Source organism: Tympanuchus pallidicinctus, unplaced genomic scaffold (assembly GCF_026119805.1).
Source record: "Tympanuchus pallidicinctus isolate F22 unplaced genomic scaffold, pur_lepc_1.0 scaffold3, whole genome shotgun sequence".
NCBI lineage: Eukaryota > Metazoa > Chordata > Aves > Galliformes > Phasianidae > Tympanuchus > Tympanuchus pallidicinctus.
In genome coordinates, this window is record NW_026294747.1 from 54879282 (window position 1) to 54891945 (window position 12664).

The 12664-nt window shown below is 42.6% G+C and overlaps 1 long non-coding RNA gene across 3 annotated transcripts; it reads left to right on the forward strand.

The window, feature by feature from the left end:
• The first annotated feature begins 719 nt into the window (after positions 1-719).
• Positions 720-4344, forward strand: LOC128087264 (uncharacterized). 3 transcript variants are annotated; one of them, XR_008209728.1, is made up of 3 exons: positions 720-1416; positions 2283-3186; positions 4004-4344. It is a non-coding gene; the product is annotated as an uncharacterized LOC128087264 (long non-coding RNA). The 3 variants fall into 3 exon arrangements; XR_008209729.1 differs by having other exon boundaries at positions 2283-2430; positions 2751-4344; XR_008209727.1 differs by having other exon boundaries at positions 2283-4344.
• Positions 4345-12664: the final 8320 nt, after the last annotated feature.

The window sequence follows — 12664 nt, forward strand, 5'->3', positions numbered from 1 at the left end:
GGAATATGTATTATAGGGTGGAAATAATAGTCACAGAATCATAGAATTGAGTTGATAGAGACCCTTTAAGGCCATCTGGACCAACCCCCATGCAATGAACAGGGACACCCAAATCTCAATCCATTACTCAGAGCTCCATCCAGCCTTGGGTGTCTCCAGGGATGAAGCATCCACCACCTCTCTGGGCAACCTGAGCCAGTGCTGCACTTGTTGCAGAAAAATATTTTCCTTGTATCCTATTATACTTCCCCTCTTTTAGTTGGAAACCATTTCCCCTCATCCTGTCACAACAGCCCCTGCTGCAGAGTCTGTTCCCTTCTTTCTCACTGCCCCCCTTTAGATAATGAAAGAACAGCATACATCTGTGCACGCACACAAACCAACACCTATGTCTTAGCGTGTATCTGTGTAACACGTGTACACACACAACAAACACGTGGTATGTTCATTAGCTAAAGGCAGAACTCATGCTGTAGCCTTTCCTCCCTGTGCTGAAGGGCGTGAAATTAAGTGCAGGTGTTTTGAGTCACTTTTATTACATTAACAGCACCAGAAACAGCACAACCTATTGCGGCTGCTTTGACACGGCCGTTAATTTTCTCTTGCAGCTGTGGCAATTAGAAAGTGTACTTAATAGAGTGTCATGTTAATTGTTGCAGAGTTAACCAATTTCTCCATTTAATTGTCAATTGATTAACCTATTGAAATGGTAAGTGACTCAGTTTCCTTCCAGAACAAACAGCAGCTACGTATTGTAGCTCCATCCAGCTGGAGGGGGTACTCTGTGATTTGCTTAGGCTCAGTGTGCTGGTATTTTTCTACACCTCCCTGAGCTTTTAATTAGATGAGCCAATTTTACATGTATTTGTCTGCTGGAAAGGTTATCTGTGCTGGAGCTGACCTGCAGAGACAAGGTTGAGCCTAGCGGTCTTAATAGAAAAGGTTTTCAGCTATGACTGCCGTACTTGATTGCATTGTAATGGTAATTAACTTGAGACTTGGCCTCCCTCAATGTTTTTTTGTAGCTTTAACTATGCAATGAGATGTTTCCTCTGTCATATATATGCACTTATTAAGCTCTCATTGGATTCTAATATGCATGCAAATAGTCAAGAGTTTCTTAAGGCTAATACTACACTATGTAGATTGTAGTGCCATTAAGTCACTACAAAGATGTAGCCCGCAGCAAACTTATAAGGCTCCTCTTCCTGTGAGTGTAGGCGAGGCTTGATTTCTCTTTTTTGTGCTTTGCTTAAACCTAAAGGAGGAAGAATTCCCTCTACGTAGTTTCGTTGCCTTTTAACCTGAAGGATGCTTCGCACGACAGCAAGCTTTAAGGCTTCATTCTTACAGAACCATCCTAAAAGCGCTCTTGTGCTCTACAAGGAAGATTGCAACGTTCTCAATTCCAAGTCGGTTTGTAATCCATCCCCATCCCTACTCCTTGCTCCGTGTGGTCCGTCTGAAAGCCCGCGGTATCTCCTGTGTTTCCGCATGTTCTTTTACAGTACGGCGCTGTCATTTAATTACGAGACAATCCACCACAACTGAGCAAGCATTTCCATCATTGATAATGTTGGTAGCAGGCAACTGAGACAAAATGATTACAAACCTATGTTGCGCTCAATAGTCCTTTAGAGGATTTCTCTCTTAATAGCGCTGCCTCATTCATGTTTGGTTCAGTACATTTGTTCTTTAAAAAAGGCATAGATTAGAAGAGTTTCAGGGTAGGTTAATAACTCAACTGAAAATGGCTGCTCGCATTGTCAAAGTCTGTTCCTGCAGTTGCCTGGTGCTTTCTTCAGTTCTTCCACACTGCAGCTTTGGCCCAGTTGGTAAACAGCTTAAGTCCAGACATCTTTTCATTCTCTGCGCAGCGGATTGAAATAAAAATGCATATAAGTGGCGACTGACTGGCGCTGGCCTGACAATAGCCTGTAACATTATGCAAGGGTATTTACATAGGAATAAGGCCTTGGTAAAGAAGACAGGGGCAATTAATGACTAGGGCCACACATATAAGGAAAGTTTGTCCAATCCTTTCTTCAATAAAGATCTTTTGTAAAGTGCTATGGAAACTCATGGAGGCCCCCAAACAGATTAGGAGTGGGACTTTTGTGGTATGTTTTTTGTTGTGTTTTTGTTGGTTTTTTTTTTTTTTTTTTAACTTGAAACTAAAAGGGCCAAATTTTGTAAAGGTAAAATGTAATTCTTCTGCAGTTTAGATTTTTTTTTTTTTTTCCTATTGTGACGCCCCCACACCCTTTCTTTTTTCCCTACAGGAACCAGTTGAGTGCAGCTACTTTCATAAGAGGAAGCACAGGGGGAAAAAGAAAGCAAGCAAGTAGTGTACCTCCACCAGGGAGCACGGTGGAGGCAGAGGGCTTGTAGGAGACCCGTCATGAAGCTTGACTCCTTCTGCTCACACAGGTTTGGCATTTAAGCTAATTTGTAAGCATTTAGGGCCTGACTCTGATCTCCCTTTCACCGCTCACTGGAGCTGTCAAAGCACTTCCCAGCAGAAGTAAGGAAGGGAACCTGCCAGCTGGATTTGTCCCTTTCTCCACTCTTTTGTCCTGGTGGATTTGGGCTTAAGTAATTCTGATAAAACAAGGACCCCCATGTCCTAGCATGGGTTGTGTTGCTGATAGTGGAGCATCTTCAGGGATGTAGAATCCTTCCAGATGGGATGCCCTCCTCAAGGCTGACATATAGGGGAGGGTTTACACACTTTACTTTTCTACCTGTAGGGCTCAGCTCAAGGCTTGTGGATACCAATGAGTCCATTCTATCTCCCTAGGGGACACCAGCCCAAATCCTAGTCAATGAGGCCTATTCCAATAGCCAACGAGGCCTACTCCAGTGAGTCTCAGGCTTGAGACTTGCACAGCTCTGCTGAGGACCTCGTTTTTCCATGGGTGGCCATGGCACATCTGTTAATGGCAACTTGAACACGTCCACAGCAGTTAAGCAGTTTCACCTTCAGGCTCAGACGTTGGTGTTCAAAGACTTTGTTCTTATTCCGATGACTGATAGAGGACCTCTGTTTGGGTTGATGCTGTAGTCTTTTAAGTACGCTTTCCAGAAAGCTGTAAATCTCTATTTTGAGAGCAGAGCAGAGATCCTTCTGTTGAACCCATCGTATATATTCAAGAAGACAACACTTTGGTGGACATCAACACATTGGTAAGCATCAATGAGGAAAGCCTCAATGATTTTTCTATAGTTCTTCCAAGTTTGAAGCCATTTGATGATCTGCTTGCTGCATCTTTTTCTTCTTAAGTGATTTTTATAGCAGAATATAACTCAGGAGAAAAATATACTTCCTGGGAAATATATTCTTCCTGTTATGCCACTTTCTTTAATCAGAATTAAATTAAAAGATCAACACTTCCATGGAAATTAATTCTTGAAATACTTTCTGGACACTAAAGAGGGGGAAACAAACGTTAATAACAGAAATGTGTGATTCCTGTGAGAGGAGTGTGGATGCAGCAGAGAATGTGATTCTACTTCAGCCCTGGAAAGCTGCAGAAATCAATGCTTCATTCAAGGCTATTGATCAGTACTAAATTAATTAGACTTCAAGGCTTATGGCAGTTGATAAGACAACTTGTTAATTTAGTCAATGATAGTGTTTTCCCTAAAGCAGCAAATACCCTCTTTCTCAGAAAAGACATTTCCAGCACTTGCTACCCAATGTTTTTCCCCCTTTTTTTTTTTTTTTTTTTTTTAATTTAAAAAAAAAATTCACTTTACATTTAAATTAAGATAAGGATTGGATGGGGAGATGCTTCCATCTACCCCCATTTGCCTTCCTTTGCTCTAATGTTGGAGCGGGATGTTGATAACATCTGATGTAATTTAATAGGATGGCAGCATAACATTTAGCTTCTTCGACCCCGGCCCATTGACGGCGAGGTTCATTTGGGAAAGCTGCTGGGGGAGGAGGAGGAGGGAGCAGACCCACTTTCTAACTACGTTTTTTAAATGGCAAACCCAGAGTTCCTGCTTCCCAGGCAAGGAGGATGCTTGTGGCAGCTGACAAAGGCATGGGCAGTGCTGGTGCTGCAAGCCATGAATGAGACGAAGGTATCCCAGAATACCCCGGACATCGGGCTGTACTTCCTGCTGGCTGGGAAGGACAAAAGGACAAAGCTGAAGGAGTGCCGGGGTCCCACCACCAGCTCTTGGAGGCACCAGTCTGCTACCAACAGCACTCCAACCCTCGGAGAATGCTAATAAGCCACTGAAGAGCTCAGCTTTCCTGCCATAATTCTATAGCGCCGTCGAGGACCCCATAGTGTTCGCTAAATAAAGACAACTAATTGAGAATTTTTTGCACATTTTGCTCTGTGGACTTGTTGTTCAGGCGGTTCGTTGGGGAGAATGTCCCCCTACTGACAACAGGGGCTGATTGTTTTGGCAGCCGCCGGGTTAGCGTGAGCTCCCGGCTCTGGGGCTGACTTTCCAAGTATGACAAAAATGTTTAATTTTGGATTTTTTTTTTGATTTTTTTTTTTTTTAATTATGTGGCTGAGAATTATTTTGGCGTTGTGGAGAATAGGCTGTCTGGTGCTCATGTTAAAAAAAAAAAAAAAAAAAAAAAAAAGAATATTGCTGGCATGGACTCTCAGAATTAAACCTTTGGTCTTTCTCCTTTATTTTCCCTCTCTCACTCTTTTTCCTTCTCTCTCTCACTCTTTTTGCTGGTTTTGGGTGTTGATTTTTATTTTATTTTATTTTTTAAAACTGTATTTCCTATGGTGAGGCCTACATTTTTGTGTCTGCAGGTGACACTTTGATTGAAACTAAAATTAATAAATCAGCTGAAAAGCTCACACCTACAGCTCACAGCAGGGCCTTGAAAACACGGTTATAAAGGGAGCTTTATGCCCTTGTGTAAAGAAGGAATAAATTACAGAAGCACTTGTTGCCCTTGGACTCGATTTTGCTTTGCAGCCTGGTATCTTATTTTTGGAGCTTATTGTTAATCAACAGGTTCCTTGTAGGTTTAGCAGGTGACTTTGCTATTAATCTCCTATTTGACCACTATAGCATATTAATGAGGTAGGATTCTGGATGTGGCTATGTCTCCAGCACGAGGAATTAGTTTAAAAGGTGCACTCTTTACTCAATTGCCCACAGTTAGCGATGCTGCGGCCCAAATGCAAAGTAGCATTTTCTGCAGCTTGTGTAGCATTAAGAGTGTTTTACTAACATTATGTTCCTCACTGTGCTTTTCTTCTGTTGTATACTTATTTCTTCTCCGTGGAGGGCTATTATCAGGCTTACCGGTCCTTCCTTGTTGCTGTGTTTTTGGGGGCTTTCTTCATTTCGCATTCCCCTAACAAAATAATGAAATTACATATAAATGACAAAATGATATCCTTGCTTATTAATGCGCACCTTGGTTTTAATTAAACAATTTTGGTGGGCTTGGAAGGACCATTGGATTTCAATGAGACACTCGGCTCAACATTTCTCTTCAAAACTAGCTTAATAAATATCATTATAAAGTGCCGGAATTCAATCAGCCCCATTTCACCTTGTGTTTTGGGTCTGATTTAAGCTTGAAGTGAGGATACCTATAGGGGTAGTTAAAGAACATAAAGAAAAGCTGAGGATTTAAGTCTTAAATTTGTAATTACAAGGATCTGCCAAAATACATAATATTATGAGACGGGCTACAAAACACCCCGGTGGAAACAGCAGCTTTGTTGTAATACAGTAATTTCCACATTCCAAGAAACGTGCTCTGCCATAGATGGTTATTATCGGTGTTCCCTTTCATAACTTTCAGACATGTGGTCTACCTCCCAAACAGATCCATTTTCTGATTTAAATCAGAACTGCCAGGCTTATGCACGCAGATTCTCGGCATTTTCTTAACAAGGACTCTTACACTCAACAGCATATTTGTGTCAGGTTAGATGTCAGCCTGGAGTTTTAGCCTGAACCGTAAAAATATCTGTCTTCTGTGGATTAAGGTCAAAGTTATCCAGTTACTTTAGCTTGGTATTTTGGTATTCCTTTTCTTTCTGCTTTTTTAATTGGGTTATACATATTATAAAAAAGGACAGGGGGAATAAGATCTGACGGTGAGTGCATTTAGGAGCAAGAAATACAAGTATTGCTGATCACTTTACCTTTGCCTCACAACAACACCCGCAGAAGGAGATGTACTGCTCACGTTCAAAGTAACAACAAAGCGTGTATCTATATTTTCAGAAATGAATGTCAATTTATGGCATTGCAGGGCACTCTGACAAGAGCTGGCTTCTCCATCAACCCAAAGTGCTGTGCTGGAGTGAAGCATTTCAGTGGGGCAGCCAGACAAGCTTGGTGGCTTTGGGAAGAACCTCAGCGGGGACAAATTATGAGGAAATCACAAACTTCATTGTCAGACCTTGTAGAACTTTTGGCTCAGAGTGGGTGGGATGAAGGGTTGAGGTGAAATTGACACTGGCTCAGGAGTCTGGATGTGCCCAGAGGTGCTCCCAAGGCACGATGTCCCCCAGTGTGCCCCAGGCAGAGTGAACAGGCTCAAGTGGGACACACACCACCCAACTCCTTCATTCGTTAAAGCTAACGTGACATTTCCCTATCACAGGCCGACAACTCAACAAACTTCACTTGGAAGAGAGGGGAAAAAAAAGAAAAGAGTTTTTCAGCTCTGAGAATTCATGCAGTTATAACCACAGACTTGATTTTTCTTCCTTCCTTTTTTTTCCTTTTTTTTTTTTTAACAGTTTTGTTGCACTTCTTTCAGATATTCTGCATTGCAGCCCAGTTTGTGAGGGCTCAAGGAATAGTGCATTTTTACTGCTCAGGCACAGACCCTATACATCAGGATTTGTCATTAAAACACTGGCAAGTCCTTCACTGAAGTGGTGCGAGCAGGGGCTGCTGTAATGCCTATTTCTAAGCAGGAACAGTTACTGCAACGTAGTTTGGGAGCCCTTCCACTCCCCAGCCCCCATCTCCCCCAACTACTTACAGCACAAGGAGGTTTGAGCTTATTTTGTCTTTTCACAACTTAGCAAGATCAGACACATTTCTGCAATGCATATGCAGATTTTACCTCTTGTTACTTTCTCTAATGAGCTTTCACTTAATCAGTTTGACAGTAGCCTTTCTTCCTTTTTGCTTCGTATCCTCTAGGAAAGTATTCAGGAAAAAGTGTTAACAGTTTCAAGGGGTATTAGCAAAATGGAATGGCGGCACAGCCAAACTTAGGAAGAGAGCAGGAGGAAGGAAAAAAAAAAGAAGTTAAAATCTGGAATGTGGATTTAACAAGAATGTATGTCTAGGAAATGAGCAGGACTGCAGACATCACTCTTATTTCCTTGCAAAGCATTTTAAAAGATAGTAATTGTTTGTAGAGAAATCCTGATCTTATGTAGTTATGTAGACTAAAGAAAAAAACACTTTCCCTGATAATATGTAAACCTTGTGAAAATAAAAGTGTCTTCTGCAATGAGCTACTGAGTGGTGCCTTAGCTACAGCCAGATGTCAGGACAGGGATGCAGGATGTCCCATTGACCTGCAGAGCCATGGCAAGGGCTGTTCAGAGCCCCATCAATCCTACACACCTGGGTTATCAAAGCCCTTGGGAAATTGTTATATGTCCCCGTGTGGGCTGAGCTGGAGGGGAATCTGACCTTCAGTGTTGAGTTTGGGCAAAACCACACTGGGGAGCTGCCACCAACATGGAGATATTGCATCTGGGTGAGCCAGTCAGTACTTAGCATTCAGTGTCACCACTAAGCTGTGTCAAGGCCAAGGGCATCTCAGGCATTAAATTCATAATAGCAGAGTGACCAAGGATTGATGACACGTGCTAACAAGGAACACGAACTTTTAGCCAAGGCTTTTGGGAGAGTCACAGGATCTGACCACATGAAGGGAGGGGGAATGCACCGAAGGAAAAAGTTTTCCTTTGTTTGCATGGGGGATTCATGATGCAGTGGAGGGTACAGCCCTCACCCCTGGCTTCTCATCCACTAACAGCAGTGGTTCTCAGCTAAAAAAACCTCACCAAATTATTACTGAGGTAGAGAAAGAAATACACAGTGGTGTTGCCACATGGAAATTCTCCTTACATTCAGCCTGACAATACCAAAAGTGAAGTACTGGTGATGCATTGGGACAGGCTGTGCAGGGAGTTGATGCTGTCGCCATCCCTGGAGGTGTTCAAGAAAAGGGTAGATGTGGCACTGAGTGACATGCTCTGGAGTGGTCACAGCCATGGGCTGATGGTTGGACTGGACGGTCTTGTTGGTCTTTCCAACCTTAGTGATTCTATGATTCTATGAGAAGGAAGCTTGTGTTGGATGTGATTATCAAAGTGCTATCTATGATTTGCCCCACAGCTGGACCAAGCTGCTATCACCCTTAAGAAAGAAAATTGGTAAGAAGACATGAATAGTCATCTCTTGACACAATCTAGTTTTCAGCATCGTTGCCTGCAAACTGATTGTACCCCAATAAATGCTCCAAGTGCCTGCTGCGGGAAGCAGGGTGCTAATTTCCAAACTGTGGCATCGTTTTGCCCAGTTATAAATGTGGTGTTCAGGCTGCATGTCCTCATCAGGAGAAGGAAAACAGCCCTTGGAGCTCAACCTTGCAAGCCCACAGAGCCCTTGGAGACACATGGAGCCCAGAGAGGCTTTAGCTGGGCTTTGCTTTCCTGACACTGTTTCCATCCCAAAGAGGGGACCTCACTGCTGTGGAGCCAGTGTATGGACTCCAACTTGACTTTTCCAAAATTGTCCCTTTCATATATTTTTTTTAACATCTTATTTTTAAGCCGGGGTCCAAAACCTTTAAATCAGAGGCAATTTTGTTTTCCTAGCTGTCAGCAATATTTTGGCTATTTTAAGAATGTAGGACAGGGTTAAGGATTAGTACCAGCATTTCTTTTCTGTGTATCAGAGCTGCTTAGCAGTAATTAATTAGGACATTGGGTTTTGTACTCTTGGTTCAGGTCATTTGCCTATGAGCAGCTCAAGCCTTTTACAAAGGCACGCTGCATATGTTTCTGGGTACTTTTTTGAGAGAAGATTTAAATTGGCCAGATGAATAATACTTTGCTACAAGTGTTTTGCCCTAGGCAAAAAAGGTTTTCTTCATATTATCATTGCCCGGAGCTGGAATCCTCAAGCTTGATGTGACTGGTGTTATACTGTCACATGGCAATGATGTAAGAACAGGAGCTCTCTGTGTCAGACAAATCTGGATTTAGGGGAATTATAGCAGATGTTGCAAAATGGCAACAGTTTAGTAAGTTCCTTTCATCCCGCAGTTGGGAGGCAGGTCCACAAAGTACCCCCAGACAGAGAAGAATGTTATCTTTGATCCCTTTCACTCCGGGGCAAGGAGGCTCCACCCGCCAAGGGATGCTGGAAATAAATGAAAATAAATTTACAGTAGCTGTTTGTTTTGCAGTATGGAAATCGGCCATTACTTATTCATGCTGTTTGCCCAGACGTGTATAAGAGATTTTATTGGGGGTAGCGTGTATTGTGTGCTATAAACAGATTAGGGCATTCAATATTAAGATTAATGGCATGGAAAAACACTTGGAAATTTGTGAACGGTGAGATTACCAGCCTTGCAGCTCCTCTCCACCAGATGTACACACACAGTGGCACAGTCCTAGCTTCATGCCAAGGAAACAAGAAAGGAAGGAATATTATATATATATATATATATATATATAAAAGTTTTATGTTCTATTATCTGACATTTAAGACTTGTGGTGCAGATGAATGGAAGAACTCCATTCATCTGCTCTGCTTATGACAAGCAGGCATTGCCTGTAATGAATAAAGCGTGCCAGTGGAGGTCTATTCATAATTCTTTTCATATGTTTAAATCTGATTGGAATTCGGTCAGAATTCGCAGGATTTTTCTTAAATTGGGCAGTTCGTTGAAAAAAAAAGAAAACAAAAAGCATTTGGTGACAGGTACAAAACCACCCCAGCTTCTGATCAGGTTTTTAAATAAACAAAATCCTTCCTACCGCCTGACAGCAGCATGGGCTCAGCCATGTAGGGCACTGGCTGTGCTCACACTGCTCTGATGGAGCACAGCCTCTGCCCGACAGACTCATGGCTGCAACCATGGATTTTGTGATTAGGATTCCAGGTGGGCTCGGATCAGGAAGGGATTTGAGATATTAGATATTAGACTCACATCAGTGCACTTCAGGTCTTCAACTTAAAATCTGCCCATGCTTTCATTCCTTCGTGAGTTCTTGTCTAGCCCTGCCAATGGAGCAGCCCACGTAACCCATACAGAAGAAACAATTGGAGAACACAGCACCAGTCTCCTGCTGAGCCATTCCCATGAGCCCCACAGTTAAAACATGTGAGATGTGGATAGGACCACGCTGACAAACAGCCACAGTGTTCATTGACCGCAGTGGTCAATGGCCTTTTGACCATCTTAGGGAAAGCATCCCCCTGCAATTCTGCTCATAGGAAAACAAAAAGTCCTTTCTGCATTTCCAGTTTTTTTTTGGATGCCCTAAACCAGAGGAGACTTTGCGGCAGCCACACCTGAGTGATCCCAATGAGCAGTGAACCCTCTGCTCATTGACCTGCACCCAGGGGTGTTTCCCACTCTGAATCCCAAACCAAGGTGGTTTTTTGCAAGGCAAGAGCCTAACCTTGTCTCTCCAGAGGAAACTATTTTGCCCTTGTCTGCTCTTTGGGGAGCACTAAATCTCATTCCTACAGCTCTTGGTCCATGCAAGCAGTGAGCCTTGTTTGGCAAGAGACTCTTGAGGTGACCATGCAACAAGATCTTGACCTTCCTGTCTTCTACATCCCCCAAACCTTTCTTTTGTAGAACCAAAACCCTACGAGAGAAAGGCTGCAGTGAGCACTTTGCCAAGCACAACAGAGCCCGGCTTCGCTGATTACTTTAATTGTTGCCACCCTGCAAACATCATTTACAGCAGCTCAATGCCACAATCACGACACAGCCAAAAATCATTGCAGCATGTCACAGTCATAGCACAACACTGGTCACACCACTTATGGCCCTGGTCACATGTGCAGGGATGTATAAGGAAAACATGGGATCAGCAGAAGTTCCCATTCAGGATGCCTAATCTTGTCTACACTCAAAATGGTACTGGCTAAAATTGGTTTTCAATTGATTTAAGTTCACTGGCACAAAGCCCTGTGTAGACATTCTTAAATGGGTTTAAAAATGGCTTATCAATTTAGCTTAAGACACTTAGTAGCTAAACTAAGCTAAATCGGCATAAGCCAGGTTTAAATTGATTTATGATGTCCACAAAGAGTTTTGCACTGGTTTAACTAAATTGCTTTAAAAACACACCGCCACTTTAGCCATCAAAAGTGAGTGCCTACGAGTGTAAGGATTTAGGGTAAATGTCTTTAAAAGTGAGGAGCTTATGCCCTTTTTCCCTAAACAGACTTAGTCTTTTCGAAATCAGAAACTGTCCTTTGTCAACGCTACTCCCAAGTGCCAAAAAAGGGAAAGGGTCAGATCCTCCATGGAGTAAATTAGGGAGATATCCCATTTTGCATCAGCTGGAGGAAAGCCAAGCCCTGCCTTGAAATTTTAAAAGGAAAACTAAACTGTCTGAAATCTAGGTTCAAACTGAGGCTTGCACACTTTTTCCTGCCGGTATTTTCTTCACCTCCTCAGCTATAGATAGCAGCTATCCGTTATGCAACATATTCACATGTATTCACGTATATTCACGTAATCGCATCACCATTCACAGCATCCCAAAGCCTGCAGCAACTCCCCCGTTTATGCTGATGTCTATGGACAGAGTTTGGAAGATATTTCAGTGCTGGTAGCCACATCTGTTGTTTTCTTGCTTAATGATTTGTAGTTAGCCAAAATAATAGAAAGCAGGCAGACCTTTTTAATGTTGGCTTGCTTGAAGGGAGCCTATCTGAGTCAAAATGTTTATTCTGCAGTGCTCCTGCTAGCTCTGGAAATTCATGTATCTATATGTATTTGCGTGTTTTGCTTGGCTAGACACAAATTATGCTCTCAACTGGAAATATCACAAGTGTAAATAATTTGGAGATGTAAGTGCCTGAGTGAAACTCGTGTAAGAGCTATTTGTTTTATGGATTTTGATCTCCAAAGTTTAAAATATGAGCAAACTTTTCATTAAGGCTTTTGCCATTTGTTTGAGCACTCCTGTAGTAATTGGAAATGCAACAATTGTTTAAAAGTGGCATTGTCCCTGAAAAGATTTAGTGAGGGATGAAGAAATTTCTTGAACCTAAAGACATAATCTGGTGATCCAATTCTCCCCACTGTGTCCATTCCCGTGAAACTCCATTTACTTTCTCCTCTCCGCCACCAGCTCCCCGCATCCCACCTAGCCAATCCTCTAGGTTTCCCACATTGTTTCCCCTTTTGTCTTTTCAGTCCAAACAGAAGAACAACAGACAAGGTTTCGAAGGGCAGGGAGCATCAGGGGCTGGAAGAGAATGGCTAAGATGAGGGTCAGAGTCCTAGCCCTACTGCCAACAGTTACCAGGGTTTGTGCTGCCTGGCTGGGCAGTGTTCAAAGACTTTGCTGGGCTTTGTTCCACTGTGTAGGGATTAGGCCTGGCGGTCTGAGAATTTGCCTTCTAATTAAAAAGGATAAAAGATAGA